Source organism: Oncorhynchus nerka, linkage group LG20, assembly GCF_034236695.1.
Source record: "Oncorhynchus nerka isolate Pitt River linkage group LG20, Oner_Uvic_2.0, whole genome shotgun sequence".
Taxonomy (NCBI): domain Eukaryota; kingdom Metazoa; phylum Chordata; class Actinopteri; order Salmoniformes; family Salmonidae; genus Oncorhynchus; species Oncorhynchus nerka.
The window spans coordinates 60,003,789-60,017,480 of NC_088415.1; the positions used below are offsets into that span (position 1 = coordinate 60,003,789).

Sequence of the window (13,692 nt, forward strand, 5' to 3'; positions counted from 1 at the left end):
ATTTTTCTATATTCAATACATCATTTAAACATTCACAGTGTAGGTTGGAAAAAGTATGTGAACACCTAGGCTAATTACTTTTTCAAAAGGTAATTAGAGTCAGAAGTCAGCTAACATGGAGTCCAATCAATGAGACGAGATTGGAGATGTCGGTTAGAGCTGCCCTGCCCTATAAAAAACACTCACAAAGTTTGAGTTTGCTATTCACAACAAGCATTGCCTGATGTGAACCATGCCTCGAACAAAAGAGATCTCTGAAGACTTAAGATTATGAATGGTTGACTTGCATAAAGCTGGAAAGGGTTAATAATTGTATCTCTAAAAGCCTTGATGTTCAGCAGTCCGCAGTAAGACAAATAGTCTATAACTGGAGAAAGTTCAGCACTGTTGCTACTCTCCCTAGGAGTGCTCGTCCTGCAAAGATGACTGCAAGAGCATAGTGCTCAATGAGGTCAAGAAGAATCAGTGTCAGCTAAAGACTTACAGAAATCTCTGGAACTTGCTAACATCCCTGTTGATTAGTCCGATAATACCGTAAAACACTTAACAAGAATGGTATTCACGGGAGGACACCACGGAAGAAGCCACTGCTGTCCAAAAAAAACATTGCTGCTTGTCTGAAGTTCACAAAAGAGCACTTGGATGTTCCACAGCGCTTCTGGCAAACTATTCTGTGGACATATTAAGCTAAGTTGTTTGGAAGGAACACACAACACGATGTGTGGAGAAAAAAGGCACACCAACATCAAAATCTCATCCCAACAGTAAAGTATGGTGGAGAGAGTATCATGGTTTGGGCTGTTTGCTGCCTCCGGGCCTAGACAGCTTGCTATCATCGACGGAACAATTAATTCCCAAGTTTATCAAGACATTTTGCAGGAGAACGTAATGCTATCTGTCCACCAATTGAAGCTCAATAAAAGTTGGGTCAACTTCTGTTGAGGACGACGACCCAAAACAACAGGACAACGACTGAAAACACAGAAGTAAATCAACATCAGAATGGCTTCAACAGAAGAAAATATGTCTTGTGGAGTGGCCCAGTCCTGACCTCAACCCAATTTTAAAATGCTGTGGCATGACCTCGAGAGTGGTTCACACCAGACATCCTAAGAATATTGCTGAACTGAAACAGTTTTGTAAAGATGAATGGTCCAAAATTCCGCTTGACCGTTGTGCAGGTCTGATCCGCAACTACAAAAAATGTTTTGTTGAGTTTATGGCTGCCAAAGGAGGGTAAAACCAGTTATTAAGTCCAAGGGTTCACATACTTTTCCCAACCTGCACTGTGAATGTTTACACGGTGTGTTCAATAAAGACATGAACATGTATAATTGTTTGTATGTTATTAGTTTAAGCAGACTGTGCTTGTCTATTGTTTGTCTATTGTTGTGACCTAGACGAACATCAAATTTATGGAAGGTGAACCTTCACACCAGTCTGAGGTCCTGAGCACTCTGGAGTAGGTTTTTAAATCAAGGATCTCTCTGTACTTTACTATGTTCATCTTTCCGTCAAGCCTGACTAGTCTCCCAGTCCCTGCCGCTGACAAACATCCCTACAACATTATGCAGCCACCACCATGCTTCACCATAGGGATGGTATTGGCCATGTGATGAGCGGTGCAAGGTTTCCTCCAGACATGACGCTTGGCATTCAGGCCAAAGAGTTCAATCTTGGTTTTATCAGAGCAGAGAATGTTATTTCTCATGGTCTGAGAGTCCTTTAGGTGCCTTTTGGCAAACTCCAAGTGGGCTGTTATGTGCCTTTTACTGAGGAGTGGTTTCCGTCTGGCCAATCTACCATAAAAGCCTGATTGGTGGAGTTCTGCAGAGATTGTCGTCTTTCTGGAAGGTTTTCCCATCTCCACAAAGGAACTCTGTCAGAGTGACCATCAGGTTCTTGGTCACCTCCCTTACCAAGGCTCTTCTCCCCCGATTGCTCAGTTAGGCCGGCTGGCCAGCTCAAGGAAGAGTCTTGGTGGTTCTAAACTTCTTCCATTTAAGAATGATGGAGGCCACTGTGTTCTTGGACATTCAATGCTGCAGAAATTATTTGGTACCCTTCCCCAGATCTGTGCCTCGACACAATGCTGTCTTGGAGCTCTACGGAAAATTGCTTCAACCTCATGGCTTGGTTTTTATTCTGACATGCACTGTCAACTCTGGGACCTGATATAGACACGTGTGTGCCTTTCCAAATCATGTCCAATCAATTGAATTTACCACAGGTGGACTCCAATCAAGTTGTAGAAACATCTCAAGGATAATAAATGGAAACAGGATGCACCTGAACTAAATTTGGAGTCTCATAGCAAAGGGCAATGAAAATAAGGGATTTCTGCTTTCCATTTTTTTTTAAATAAATTATCAAACATTTCTAAAAAAATGTTTTTTTGCATTGTCATTATGAGGTATTGAGTGTGGATTCATTAGGATATTGTATTTATTTAATCAATTTTAGAATAACAACAAAATGTGGAAAAGGTGAAGTGGTCTGAATACTTTCTGAATGCACAGTATACTGTAGCTAAGAACGTAATACTAAGTGTATGTTGTGTAGTAAGCTGTTAGTAGACCATGTGCCTCACCCTAATAATTTGGTTCCTTTCCCCCTCAAAACTTAGCCAACTGTTCTGCCTTGGTGGTGCAAATGTAGCCTATAGCCCGTTTTAGAGAAATGTCATCATCAAATATTGTAATAGTTTTTATTGTCTGCTTATATGCCCCCTTTATTTATCCTACTGTTTTGACTTGGTGGACTTGGAGATTACTGCAAGAACGGCCCATGGTCTCAGACACAAGAGGTATGTGGCAGGGTCTACAGTCAATCACGGATTACAAAAAGAAAAGCAGCCCCGTCGCGGACCAGGATGCCTTTCTCCCAGACAGACTAAATAATTGTTTTGCTCGCTTTCAGGACAATACAGTGCCACTGACACGGCCCACAACCAAAACCTACGGACTCTCCTTCACTGCAGCCGACATGAGTAAAACATTTAAACGTGTTAACCCTCGCAAGGCTGCAGGCCCAGACAGCATCCCCAGCCGCATCCTCGGAGCATGCGCAGGCCAGCTGGCTGGTGTGTTTATGGACATATTCAATCAATCCTTATCCTAGTCTGCTGTTCCCACATTGTTCCTGTTCCCAAGAAAGCTAGGCAACTGAGCTAAACGACGACAGCCCCGTAGCACTCACTTCCGCCATCATGAAGTGCTTTGAGAGACTAGTCAAGGACCATATCACCTCCACCCTACCTGACACCCTAGACCCCCTCCAATTTGCTGGACTTCCTGACAGGCAGCCTCCAGGTGGTGAGGATAGGTAACAACATCTCCACCCCGCTGATCCTCAACACTGGGGCCCCACAAGGGAGCGTTCTGAGCCCTCTCCTGTACTCCCTGTTCACCCACGACTGCGTGGCCAAGCACGCCTCTAACTCAATTATCAAGTTTGCGGACGACACCACAGTGGTAGGCTTGATTACCAACAATGACGAGACGGCCTACAGAGGAGGTGAGGGCACCCAGAGTGTGGTGTCAGGAAAATAACCTCACACTCAACGTCAACAAAACAAAGGAGATGATTGTGGACTTCAGGAAACAGCAGAGGGAGCAACCCCCTATCCACATCGACGGGACAGTAGTGGAGAAGGTAGTAAGTTTTAAGTTCCTCGGCGTACACATCACGGACAAACTGAATTGGTCCAACCACACAGACAGCATTGTGAAGAAGGCGCAGCAGCGCCTCTTCAACCTCAGGAGGCTGAAGAAATTTGGCTTATCACCAAAAGCACTCACAAACTTCTACAGATGCACAATCGAGAGCATCCTGTCGGGCTGTATCACCGCCTGGTACAGCAACTGCTCCGCTCACAACCGTAAGGCTCTCCAGAGGGTAGTGAGGTCTGGACAACGCATCACCGGGGGAAAACTACCTGCCCTCCAGGTGGTCCTACACCACCCGATGTCACAGGAAGGTCATAAAGATCATCAAGGACAACAACCAGCCGAGCCACTGCCTGTTCACCCGCTATCATCCAGAAGGCGAGGTCAGTACAGGTGCATCAAAGCAGGAACCGAGAGACTGAAAAACAGCTTCTAACTCAAGGCCATCAGACTCTTAAACAGCCACCACTAAAATTGAGTGGCTGCTGCCAACACACTGACTCAACTCCAGCCACTTTAATAATGGAAATGGATGGAAATTGATGGAAAAATATATCTCTAGCCACTTTAACCTATGCCACTTTGTTTACATACCCTACATTATTCATCTCATATGTATATACTGTACTCGATACCATCTACTGCATCTTGCCTATGCCGTTCTGTACCATCACTCATTCATATATCTTAATGTACATATTCTTTATCCTTTTACACTTGTGTGTATAATGTAGTAGTTGTGGAATTGTTAGATTACTCGTTGGTTATTACTGAATTGTCGGAACTAGAAGCACAAGCATTGCGCTACACTCGCATTAACATCTGCTAACCATGTGTATGTGACAAATAAAATTTGATTTGATTTGAATCCGCTCATCGTTTGCACATCTCAATTGTCAGTAGAAACTACATTTGTTTAAGCAAGTCAGCCATATCAGCTATGTTTTTTTTAAAGGCAGTAAATGAGGCTGAATGCACTGTTTCGCTGCCAGACAAGGCTCCGCTGATAGCCAGCTGTAGCAGTGGTAAGGATTCACTCCATGGTGCTGAAAAGAAAGCGCTGCTGTTGGGACAGCTTTATGTAGGCCCTAACAGTGTCACGTTCTTTCAAAATCGAACCCAGAAGCAGACCAGGACAAGGAGAGTAGGAAGAAGGTGAGTCTTTATTTACAAGTGAATGTGAATGGGTAGATATATCCAGGTGGCGTAGCGGGCAGCGGTGGTGAGTTGATGGGAGTAAATAGGCGGATCCAATGGGGTAGCGGAATCCTCCGACGACCAGGCGGGAATGGGGTAAATGATCCGGGTGAGTAACTGAAGACAGAACAAACGGAGGTAAGTTTAAGGCAAGCAATACGTAAAAAAACAACAAAACAAATTCTATCCAACTTGAGGCTGATACTATGGCACAACATACTGTTCATGGCTAACGATCCGGCAGGGAATGGATGTCAGGTCAGAGCTTTTGAAGGGGAGAGGTGATGATCAGGACAGGTGTGCAGATTACTGATGGGATACAGGTGCGGGTGAACATCGATCTCCCAACAAGCTAATTCGCCCGGCAACCAGACAGGGTGCGTTCCAGGACACCGGAAACACACTCCAGGACAGAAACACAGGCAAACACAGACTCAGGAAGCGGGATTCGTGACAAACAGTTTGTGGGAGTTTGTTACAATTATAGTGCAATTAGTGTAAAATCAAATCAAATGTTATTGGTCACATACATGTGTTTAGCAGATGTTATTGGTCACATACACATGGTTAGCAGATGTTATTGGTCACATTCACACGGTTAGCAGATGTTATTGTTCTGGATCTGGTGACTGTGAAAAGACCCCTGGTGGCATGTCGGGTGGGGTCAAAGCAAATCAAATGTTATTGGTCACATACACATGGTTAGCAGATGTTATTGCGAGTGTAGCGGAATGCTTGTGCTTCTAGTTCCGACAGTGCAGCAATATCTAACAAGTAATATCGAACAAATACCCAATACACACAAATCTAAGTAATGGAATAAGAATATTTAAATATATGGATGAGCAATGTCTGACTGGCATAGGCTAAGATGTAATAGCATAGTATACAGTATATACATTATTAAAGTGGCATTATTAAAGTGACTAGTGTTCCATTATTATTAGGATAAACCATCATCTAGTGGACCAATGGAGACCCATTACCCTTTACATTACTAACCCTCTAAACCCCGGCTTTATGGAAACTGGCAGTGAAAGCAATGAAACAGTAGTAACTGCAAGCAAGAGCGTAGGCAAAATTAATTCAATAGTCGTTTTTAACTCAACTCTCCATTATTTCACTTTTCCTCACCAACATATTCTTTTACATTTCCAACTTTATTTTTCATGTTTACAATTTATTTTATATTTACTTTAATACTCCAAGAAAGATTCACCCATTTTGAATGTTATATTGTTTTTGTGCATCTCTGAGCGATGTTCTATCGACTCCTGGAGTCATTGCATGTACATCCATCTGAGCTATTGCCTTTCACGCAGGCAGAAAATCAGCCATTATGACATTACATTGCGATAGAGATGCTATATTGGAACTTAATAGGAATATGACTTTTAGATGGCGAAAACTTCTATCATACATGTCAAATTTCAATTCTGCACAATGTTATAACTCCGGAGGTGGTCTTCTCTCCAACTAGCCATTGATCATATTTTAGCCATGTACCTACTTCGAGAAATGTGTAATTTAGCAGAGGGGCAAGCACATTTCTCCTGTTTGTCTGCCTCTGCAGTCCAGGGTGCATTGCATGGCTGCCGTTGCGAATGTCAGACTCCAAACTGCAGGTTGAACACGGTGAACATGTAGACTCCTAAATTGATAATGCAGTTTGTTTAGGCAATTTTACAGTTAACTAGCTACTTCATGCTGATGTTGAGTTTGATATTATTGTGTATAGCTACGTTTTCTAGCTAGCTCGCTACCTAGCCAGCCGGCCCATAGAGAGCATTGCATCGTGGGTTTTGAAGACGACTTGAGCTGCAATATATTTTCACGTTGCTACCAGCCTTATTATAATGACAAAATGAAAGATTTGTTCACAAAATATATTGTTTCCCTCAAACTAGTGTTATTTAACACTGTAAATTATAGGAATTAGCGGTTTTGGATGGATTTGTCCGTTAAGGCGTGAAATTGACCCCCGTGGGCAGGGGGAGGGGCTTTGTGTATGAGCAGGAAGGTGCACACAGCACAGAAGGAGTGAAGGACACGAGACCAAAAAGACAAAATGAAAACAAGTGGACGGACATAAACACTCTGAAAAACAGAACAAACACAACAAACTTGATTCTTGTGATACAGGCATTTGGAATTCCGCGCTAATACATACATTTTAATTAATGAAACTAATTCGATATATCGCCCAGCCCTGTTTGTAACCCCACGACCTCCAACGCACCCACCCACACAGTCTTGTTTAAAACTTCTTAAGGATAGGGGGCAGTATTTCCCCTTTGGATGAATTGCGTGCCCATAGTGAACTGCATCAAAATCTGTCCTAAATTGCTAATAAATGCATTGTATTATTATTATTGGATAGAAAGCACTCTGAAGCTTCTAAAACCGTTTGAATTATGTCTGTGAGTATAACATTATCACAGGGCAGGCAATCTTCCAAACTAGTTTTGGAATCCTGAAAGTTGGGGCAACTTTGACGTCATCGACCCCTCCCTTCCCAACAAGTTATGGATCTGGAAACACTTCCTATGTCTTCCACTAGATGTCCTCATTCAGTAGAAAGTGTAATCGAGCATTTGCTGTGAACTTTGACCTAGTGGGGAGGAATTTGCTACGGTGTCACAAAAGATTTACGTGCTTGAGGGCGCATATGCGTTAGACTGTTTGTCCGTTCCAGTCAGCCCCAGATGAACTAGGATTGTCCGGTTGGAATGCCATTCGTTTTGTACGTTTATAACATCTTGAAGATTGATTCTGCACTTAGTTTGACCAGTTTCGTCGACCTGTAATATGTCATTTGGAAGTTTTGAGGCAAAATTATTCTGGACCAGAAGTCATTTTTTGGGCATTTGAGCTGAAAGTGGTGGCAGATGCTACTACATGGACACTAGAATTGAACATTATGAAACAAAACGATTTATTGTTGAAGTAGGACTCCTTCCACTACATTCTGATCGAAGACCATCAAAGGTAAGGGAATATTTATGTTGTAATTTTGTATTTCTGTTGACTCCAACATAGCGGAGAAATATTGTTACGTCTGAGCGCCGTCTCAGATTATTGCATGGTAGGCTAATTCCGTAACGTTAAATAAAAATGTGACACAGCGGTTGCATTAAAACCTCTTAAGTCGACCCGACACGCATGCGTCCCATCTAGCCATCTGGAAATGCAAATGCACTACGCTAAATGCTAATAGCACTCGTTAAAACTCAAACGTTCATTAAAACACACATGCAGGGTACTGAATTAAAGCTACACTCGTTGTGAATCCAGCCAACAAGTCAGATTTTTAAAATGCTTAGCAGGTTAACTAACCTTGTAGGCACACACAATTTATAACCATTCCAAATCCTATTTTCTCTCACCTTAAACGTAAGTAAAGTTATACTTATATTTAGAGGGTGAGAGAGGAGAGAAAGAGAGAGAAATAAAGTCATTTGTAAGCAGCAGGAATGATGAGTGAATGATGAGTGAACAGAGAGACAGTGGGGGTCTGTCATTCACTCTCCTTCTGAAGTTTGGGAGCTAGCTTGTGATCTGATAAAGTGATGTTCCGTGGCTATGAGATGTGGCTGTATCTAGGGAGCTTTTTATTTATCTGAGGCTGCTAGCTAGCTCAATTTCCAGCGTGAGTTAAATATCTCTAACGGTCGCCCCAGCATGAGTTCCAAATATCTCTAATGGTCGCCCCAGTGTGGGTTCCAAATATCTCTAACGATCGCCCCAGCGTGAGTTTTTCATGCACGTGATGTCAGAATGTGCTCACTGTTCCAAAATGTGATTGTTATGCAACAGGACAGTTAATCCACGCTGCCCTCAAACCAAGGCACTGTCTTGTCTTTGCTGTTATTAATGTGTTTGACTGTTCTTTTTATAAAATCAATGAACTACATTGAATTATTATATTAACCATATAAGAATGAATGAAGTAGTAATCTGGGGCCTATGGTGGAAAATTACAAGAATTAAGGGCATCTCTCTCTAGCGTGATGTCAGAATGTGTTCACTGTTCCAAAATGTGAGTGTTATAGAACAAGACAGTTAATCCGCGCTGCCCTCAAACTAAGGCATGCAGCCTGCTATTATTTATAGGCTGTTTCAACTTGTCCATTTCAAATGATTTTTCTAACAAGTTTTATTTTCTAACAACAGTTTGAATTGAGGCGTGTTCTGCCTTCTCATTAATTCACATAAAAGTAGGTGTCATGCCCTGACCATAGTAAGCTGTTTTTTCTCTGTGTTGGTTGGGGCGTGATAGTGACTTGGGTGGGTCTAGGTGTTTTTGTATTTCTAGGGTGCCCTGACATGGTTCCCAATCAGAGGCAGCTGTTTATCGTCGTCTCTGATTGGGGATCATATTTAGGTAGCCATTTCCTCATTTGTGTTTGTGGGATCTTGACTATGTGTAGTTGCCTGTCAGCACTATTTTGTATAGCTTCACGGTTCGTTTGTTCATTTATTTATTTTTTTCGGTTTTCATTTATTAAAAGAGAATGTACGCATACCACGCTGCACCTTGGTCTCATTCTAATGATGGACGTGACAGAAGATCCCACCACCAAAGAACCAAGCAGTGTGCCCAGGAGGAGGAAGTATCCTGGACTTGGGAGGAAATCCTGGCAGGACAGGATCGCCCTTTTTAGCTGGAGTCACCTAGGAGCATGAGAGGACAGCAACGACGTCGGGGAGGAAGGCCACAGAAACCCCAACCTCCATGTGGAGGGGGCACATGGAGCAGTCGGCGGAGCCAAGGAGTGAACCAAAGACAGTCCTGGAGTCGAGTGAGAAGTCTGACGCAAGATTCCGGAGAGAGGTGCTGGCGTTGAGAGCGCTGCAGAGTGGACGTGCTGAGGTGCGTGTCATCAGCCCGGCACCACCTGTACCGGTCCCACGCATCAGGCCTCCAGTGCGCCTCCACAGTCCAGATCTTCCGGCGACAGATCCCAGTCCGGAGCTTCCGGCGACAGTTCCCAGTCCGGAGCTTCCGGCGACAGTTCCCAGTCCGGAGCTTCCGGCGACAGTTCCCAGTCCGGAACCTCCTGAGACGGGCAACAGTTCGGAACCTCCTGAGACGGTCTAGAGTCCGGAGCCTTCAGCGATGGTCCCCAGTCCGGAGCCTTCAGCGATGGTCCCCAGTCCGGAGCCTCCAGCGACGGTCCGCAGTCCAGAGCCTCCAGTGACGGTCCACAGTCCGGAGTCAAGTTTTGCGGGGGGGGTACTGTCACGCCCTGACCATATTAAGCAGTTTTTTTCTCTGTGTTGGTTGGGGCGTGAGAGTGACTTGGGTGGGTCATCTAGGTGTTTATCGTTGTCTCTGATTGGGGCTCATATTTAGGTAGGTAATTTCCTCATTTGTGTTTATGGGATCTTGACTATGTGTAGTTGCTATTCTGTTTAGCTTGCACGCTGCACCTTGGTCTCATTCTAACGACGGACGTGACAGTAGGCCATTTCACTTTTACGGACAATTAATTCTTTAGGCATTACAGAGCCGGACAAACTTCCACACTGTTTCTGCAGATCAAGTATGCAGACATTTGTGCATCTCCAGTTAGAATAGGACCTGCACAAACTTTTCACATTTTCCCGGCTGGTGCCCGCTTCGCCTTCATTGTTGTTTTCATTACTACATGATAATAACTTTGGACATGTGTGCGTTTCTATCAAAGCCTTACATTATCATTATAGTTTCTGTATGTCATGTCATGTAGTTTCTACTGTAGCTCACTGTATGTATGGAGCATAATATCCTTGATCCTTGACTCCGGCGATGTCACTTATAAAATAGCCTCCAACACTCTACTCAACATATTGGATGCAGACTATCACAGTGCCATCCGTTTTGTCATGAAAGACCCATACACTACCCACCACTGCGACCTGTATGCTCTCGTTGGCTGGCCGTCGCTTCATACTCACCGCCAAATCCACTGGCTCCAGGTCATCTACAAGTTTCTGCTAGGTAAAGCCCCGCCTTATCTCAGCTCACTGGTCCCCATAGCAGCACCCACCCGTAGCATGCGCTCCAGCGGGTATATTTCACTGGTCATCCCCAAAGCCAACACTTCCTTTGACCGCCTCTCCTTCCAGTTCTCTGCTGCCAATGACTGGAATGAACTGCAAAAATCTCTGTAGCTGGAGACTCTTACCTCCCTCACTAGCTTTAAGCACCAGCTGCCAGAGCAGCTTACAGAAAACTGCATCTGTACATAGCTCATCTGTAAATAGCCCATCCAAATCTACCTCATCACCATACTGTATTTATTTATTTATCTTGCTCCTTTGCACCCCAGGATCTCAACTTGCACATTCATCCTCTGCACATCCTACCATTCCAGTGTTTAATTGTTATATTGTAATTACTTTGCCACCATGGCCTATTTATTGCCTTACCTCTCTTATCCTACCTCATTTGCACATGCTGTATATAGATTTATCTACTGTATTATTGATTGTTTATTTATTCCATGTGTAACTCTGTGTTGTTGTATGTGTCGAACTGCTTTGCTTTATCTTGGCCAGGTCGCAGTTGTAAATGAGAACTTATTCTCAACTGGCCTACATGGTTAAATAAAGGTGAAATACAAAAAAATAAAAATAATCCATGGGACTCTGAATAATGGCCTTTTACTCACAATGCAAATCACTGTAAATGGAATACATTATCACCATGTGCCATTACTGCGCTACAGAAAACCCGCTAACCAAACAACAGCTCAGAGCAAACAGCTCACTCAAAAATGTAAGATTTCTCGATTTTTCCTAGACCTAAAAATTCATGGTTTAAGCAATGTTGTGAACACAGCAAATGTTGTTCTTTTCTATTTTAAAAAAGTGTAAAAAATGTGAAACTGGGAGAAAATGGGAGAAAAACAAAACCAAGAAATCAAAATCTGGGAAAAAACAGAAGTAAGCAAATCATTTTAACGGATTTAAAATGCCCCACCAACATTTTTTTGCTGTACATGAGTATGTGTCATCCTGCAGCATTTTGAGGAAACTTGAGGTCAGGTCCAATATTGACTATGTGGGAAAGAGCTTGGGCCATCCTCCAAATGGTTTAGAGTCAAATAATTTCTACAATTTAGCAGACACTTTTATCCAAAGCGACTTACAGTCATGCGTGAATACATTTTTACCTACAGGTGGTTCTGGGAATCGAATCCACTAACCTAGCGTTGCAATGCCCTACCAAGATGCATGACAGGGTTGTAAATGCTCTATGAAGCCTCAATTTAATAGGATTCATAAGGCATTTTTTAAGTGGTGCTTATGCCAACTTTTATGAGGTACAGGTTTATATCACATTTGACATTGGTGGTTCTGTCACACAGTTATGCTACATTTATTAACCCTTAATAAAGCAGATTTGTATTTAGCGTTCATGAAAGCTTTAGGAAGTCTTTATAAGCTGCATTTAATTTAAAGTGGGACCAAAAACCAAAAAAGAACGAGAAAGTAAGAAGCTACAGTTGAAGGCAGAAGTTTACATACACTTAGGTTGGAGTCATTAAAACACGTTTTCAACCACTCCCCAAATTTATTGTAAACAAAATATAGTTTTGGCAAGTCAGTTAGGACATCTACATTGTGCATGACACAAGTAAGTTTTCCAACAATTGTTTACAGACAGATTATTTCACTTATAATTCACTGTTTCACAATTACAGTGGGTCAGAAGTTGACATACACTAAGTTGACTGTGCCTTTAAACAGCTTGGAAAATTCCAGAAAAATATGTCATGGCTTTAGAAGCTTCTGATAGGCTAATTAAAATCATTTGAGTCAATTGGAGGTGTACCTGTGGATGTATTTCAAGCACTACCTTCAAACTCAGTACCTCTTTCCTTGACATCATGGGAAAATCAAAAGAAATCAGCCAAATCAGCCAAAAAATCTGATTCATCCTTGGGAGCAATTTCCAAATGCCTGAAGGTACCACTTTCATCTGTACAAACAATAGTATGCACGTATAAACACCATGGGACCACGCAGCCATCATTAATCTCAGGAAGGAGACGCGGTCTGTCTTCTAGAGATGAACGTACTTTGGTACGAAAAGTGCAAATCAATCCCAGAACAACAGCAAAAGACCTTGTGAAGATGCTGGAGGAAACAGGTACAAAATGATCTATATCCACAGTAAAACGAGTCCTGTATCGACATGACCTGAAAGGCCGCTCAGCAAGGAAGAAGCCACTGCTCCAAAAACGCCATTAAAAAGCAAGACTATGGTTTGCAACTGCACATGAGGACAAAGATCGTACTTTTTGGAGAAATGTCCTCTGGTCAGATGAAACAAAAATAGAACTGTTTGGCCATAAAGACCATCGTTATGTTTGGGGGAAAAAGGGGGAGGCTTGCAAGCCGAAGAACACCATCCCAACCGTGAAGCACGGGGGTGGCAGCATCATGTTGTGGAGGTGCTTTGCTGCAGGAGGGACTGGTGCACTTCACAAAATAGATGGCATCATGAGGGAGGAAACTATGTGGGTATATTGAAGCAACATCTCAAGGCAGTCAGGAAGTTAAAGCTTGGTCGCAAATGGGTCTTCCAAATGGACAATGACTCCAACCATATTTCCAATGTTGTGGCAAAATGGTTTAAGGACAACAAAATCAATGTATTAGATTGGCCATCACAAAGCTCTAACCTCAACCCTATAGAAAATGTGTGGGAAGAACTGAAAAAGCATGTGCGAGCAAGGAGGCCTTCAAACCTGACTCAGTTACACCAGCTATGTCAGGAGGAATGGGCCAAAATTCACCCAACATATTGGGGGAAGCTTGTGGAAGTGTCCCTGAA

The 13,692-nt window shown here is 43.0% G+C and overlaps 1 protein-coding gene across 3 annotated transcripts in view; it reads right to left on the reverse strand.

Annotated features, from left to right (window-relative positions):
- The window catches only part of LOC115102880 (sterile alpha motif domain-containing protein 10-like), a 119,076-nt gene that overhangs the window by 78,743 nt on the left and 26,641 nt on the right, over positions 1-13,692 (reverse strand). The window contains exons 2-3 of one of the 3 annotated variants that reach the window (XR_010460202.1): positions 5,086-5,268; positions 4,814-4,982 (exon numbers count right to left, since the gene is read on the reverse strand). The exons of 1 other annotated variant lie outside the window; for it this stretch is intronic. The gene's annotated coding sequence lies outside the window, so the exon portion shown is untranslated. Of the gene's footprint in view, positions 1-4,813; positions 4,983-5,085; positions 5,269-13,692 lie in introns of those variants that run through there. One more of the 3 variants, XR_010460203.1, reaches the window with a different exon arrangement.